This window comes from Herpailurus yagouaroundi, unplaced genomic scaffold (genome assembly GCF_014898765.1).
Source record: "Herpailurus yagouaroundi ecotype Mexico unplaced genomic scaffold, PumYag 100, whole genome shotgun sequence".
NCBI lineage: Eukaryota > Metazoa > Chordata > Mammalia > Carnivora > Felidae > Herpailurus > Herpailurus yagouaroundi.
This window is the reverse complement of record NW_024412391.1, coordinates 983,210-987,062: the sequence shown is the minus strand read 5'-3', so window position 1 is coordinate 987,062 and position 3,853 is coordinate 983,210. Positions and strand designations below refer to the sequence as shown.

General features: G+C 54.3%; 1 protein-coding gene across 2 annotated transcripts in view; it reads left to right on the top strand.

The window, feature by feature from the left end:
• The first annotated feature begins 3,399 nt into the window (after positions 1-3,399).
• CUL1 (cullin 1) overlaps positions 3,400-3,853 on the top strand; it is a 106,494-nt gene continuing 106,040 nt past the window's right edge. Inside the window, exon 1 of one of the 2 annotated variants that reach the window (XM_040471679.1) lies at positions 3,400-3,492. The gene's annotated coding sequence lies outside the window, so the exon portion shown is untranslated. Of the gene's footprint in view, positions 3,493-3,615; positions 3,763-3,853 lie in introns of those variants that run through there. The other variant, XM_040471678.1, reaches the window with a different exon arrangement.

Genomic DNA, 3,853 nt, shown 5'->3' with positions numbered 1-3,853 from the left:
GTGCAAAGCAGGGTTCCTAGAAGGGGATGTGAGCTCAAAATGGGAGCAGGGTTTGCAAACGTATGAAAGGAAGAGGGAAATTTTTCTGTTCAAGGAGGAAGCAAGCACTCAGGAATAGTGCTTTAAGGCTGGTATTTATGGGCCAACAAATAGGCCCAACAAGACTAGATGAAGTTAGGGCTTCCTTTTGGGAGGTGGCTGGAAATACATTTGGAAAAGTAAGTTAGGACAAGATTCTGGTGAACCTTAAGTGCCAGGTCAGAGCAACCCTATGAACAACGGAGGGCGGCAAGGGTGTGTATTAAAAAGTTTGAAAGGACAAAATACGAGGGCAAAGCTATCAGCCGGGAAAGAACAATCTGCAGCCAGTCACTGCGCAGGCTGGAAGGAGAGAGAAGAGATCAGAACCAGGAAAACGATGTTGAAGGAACATTCTAGCGTGGGAAAATATCTTAGAAGAGTGGATACACATGGACCAGGGAGTCACTGGATCGGGTTATGCCATTGACCAAGCTGAGTGATTTGGAGCAAATTGTCTACTTTCTAAGTCCTGGGTTTCTTCGCTGGAAGATGGGTATGATTATGATAATTCCTGCTCTCACAGACTGAGCAAAAATAGACAAAATATTTCTCTAGGATGGTGCCCGGGATGGTGACAGGTCAGAATTTTGAGTTTCCAGGTCCCTGTGACTTAGAAAATGGAAGACATTTTATGGAAGACAAGAAAGGAAAGGGAACCAATACTTCGTGTTTCAAGAATTGTGCAGGAATTATAAACGCATTACCCTTCACAACAACCTTAGGAGGTAAGTATTTTTATCCCCATTTAACAGTTGGCTTAACTAGAGGAAAAGAGAGTCGTTTGGGTATAAATCAGGGTCCGCCTGAATCGAAAACTTGGGCTTTTTGAACTTCATCGTATGGCTTTAGATTTGTAAAGTTCTATTTTATTTCACTGGTTTATACCTAATGTTCTAGTCCGAGACTATTTTGAGGTTTGATTCTGACACCTAGCCAGGCAACCATCCCTCCAAACTTTGTGTCATCTGAAAGGCGGCCATCAATTTTGCTGAGATGGGGGAGAAAGTTGGAGGAAGGATTTTTTTGGAGTGGAAAGAGAGTAGACGCCCTTGATCTATTAGGTATAAGTCAAGGTTACCCGCCTCAAGTAGATGTGTAGACGCAGCCTGGTTGTAAAGTGGCTATAAAAGCCAATGGAATAGTTTAACCGGCTAAGAATGATAGCGCAGGTGGGTGGCAAGTAAACGATACAAGCCAGTTAACCACCAGGCACCGAGGCAGGGAGAAGTAGAGAGGGTGGTGTAGATGGATGAAATACTTCCACCAAAGAAAAGTAGAAGATGGGAAAAACGAACAGTAAAGGGAGAGTTGGCTGGTATATTAGCGGTGGGAGGTCAAAGACAAGGAGAACATGCCGAATGCTAACATTGAAGAACACAGGTTAGGAAGATGGAAATGAGATAGACCGTTGTCGGAGGAAAGCACAGGCTCCAGTAAGGGGAAGAAATGATGATATCAAAGAAGCCGTATAGGGGCGCCTGGGTGGCGCAGTCGGTTGGGCGTCCGACTTCAGCCAGGTCACGATCTCGCGGTCCGTGAGTTCGAGCCCCAAGTCGGGCTCTGGGCTGATGGCTCAGAGCCTGGAGCCTGTTTCTGATTCTGTGTCTCCCTTTCTCTCTGCCCCTCCCCCGTTCATGCTCTGTCTCTCTCTGTCCCAAAAATAAATAAACGTTGAAAAAAAAAATTAAAAAAAAAAAAAAAGAAGCCTTATAGGTTTAGTGGAAACCATCCTCCACAGGGTCAAGCCTCCCAGTTTTAGCGTCCATCTTACGGCAGGCCCATAAAAAGTTGTTGAATACATCTAAGTGTTCTTTTGACGGGGTAATCTATTTTATTATTTTTTAATGCTTATTTATTTTGAGAGAGAGAGTGCAAGTGGGGGGAGGGGCAGAGAGAGGGAGACGGTGAATCCCAAGCTGGTGCTGCCCTGAGGGAGCAGAGCCCAATGCGGGGCTTGAACCCACAAACCGGGAGATCATGACCTGAACGGAAGTGGCACACTTAACCAACTGAGCCACCCAGGCGCCCCTACGGATGCGGTACTTCTGAAGGTACTTAGATGTTGACAGAAGACCACATTTCGAATAGAGGGAGCCACGCGTTTCCAGTGGGATACTTCTAAGAAAAACCCATGTTACTCAGGACAAACTGTGGACTCTGAGGGGCAGCTTTTGCTCGGGGCCTAGGATTTCGACCCCAAGGGGGTCCTAGAATCTCCGTCCTGTTTTGGTTTGAAGCAAAACGGGAAGTGACATGCGCCCGCATCTTTCGCCCAGCTGGGATCATTGGAAATCCTTTCTTGGTCATGGAATCAGCCCACTCTCTGGTATGTTGGGAACCGTGATATTGAAGCAGGAGCCCCTCACTGAGCCCAAGTCCATGCTTTCTCCACCCTCTCTCAGCAGAGGAAGCCCAGGGGCTCTTGGTGCTCCAAAAATTAGCGTTTAGCGTGTTTCAAGTGCCCAAGTGACAGTTAATCCCGACTGAATGCCATTAACGACTCCGGGTTACACCTGAAAACAGTATTTTTTTAGTCGCCTCACCCCATCCCCACCTGTCAATCAGTCCTTATTCTGTTCTTGACTGGCCCCCCACCCAGATTAATGATAAGGTGATTCTCGGTCGTTTGCCAAAAGAGACTTGGTCAAAGAGTTGACCTAGGGGAGCCTCGCTAGCTTTTCCTCTGGAAACGATTTTAAAGAGAGACGCACACACAGAGAAGCGCAGGCTTTCAGGCGCTGCGGGCCACGGCCTGCGGGGGCAGAGGGGCTCGAGAACCCACGACACGTTTCTCTGAAGCCTGTGCCCGGTTTTCGGGGCCTTTTGCCCGGCCCGGACTTGCTCGACGGCCCGTCGGGGATGTTGCGGGGGGGGGGGCCGGGGGCGCGTCTTCTTAACCGGGTGTCGTGTTGGTGGTGTTTCCATGCTGGTTCGGGGCGTTGTATGGTGTGTGCGCGCACAGCGGAGGGGCGGGCGGAGGTGCAAGACCCTCTCTTCCAGGGTGTTCTGGGGCGGTTGCTCCGGTGCCCCCAACCTAAAAAAGGTGACCCCCTCCTCGCGAGGTCCGAAGTGGCGGGAAGCCGGGTCCTCAGAGGCTCCCGAGGGCGAGGGAGGCTCTAAAACCCGGAGGAGGAGACGGTGCTCCGGGGCCGGGGAGGGCGCGGGCGCCCAGGGGAAGGGGCCGCGCGGGCTTTCAGGTAGAAACACCCTCCCGCTCGCGGGGCCCCGGCCGGCGCGGGGGGCGACCCCGGGGCAGTGGCCGCGCCGGGCGGGAGGTTGCCGGGCCCCTCCCGCGCCTCGGGCTTGTGGGGAGATGGCGGCGACGGTTTCCCGGCTCCCCCGCCCCGGACGCCGATGGCGGTGCGTTCCGGCCCTCCCCCACCAGCTTCTCCCCCACGGTAGCCGGAGCCGGTGAGGCCGGGAGGGCGGGGAGCCGAGGACGAAAGGCGAGAGGGCGGAGGTTGCGTGGTGCAGGCGGCGGCGGCGGGAGGAGGGCCGGCGGGCGGGCAGGGGAGGAGGAGGAGGAGGCGGGAGCCGTGTCGCACGCAGCTCCAGGCGGGGCAGCCCCGGCGGCTGAGGGACGCAGCCAGACCTTGGCGGGACGGGGATTTAACCGGGGCCCGGGCTCAGCGACCAGGTGGAGACGTCGCCCGAGCCATTTAGGCACCAAGGGAAATGAGGGTGAGTGGCGGCGGCGCCGGGGCCGAGGGGAGGCGGCGGCGGCGGCGCAGGCCCGGGCCGGAGCCGCGGTGTCGCAGTGACTGGGGCCGCG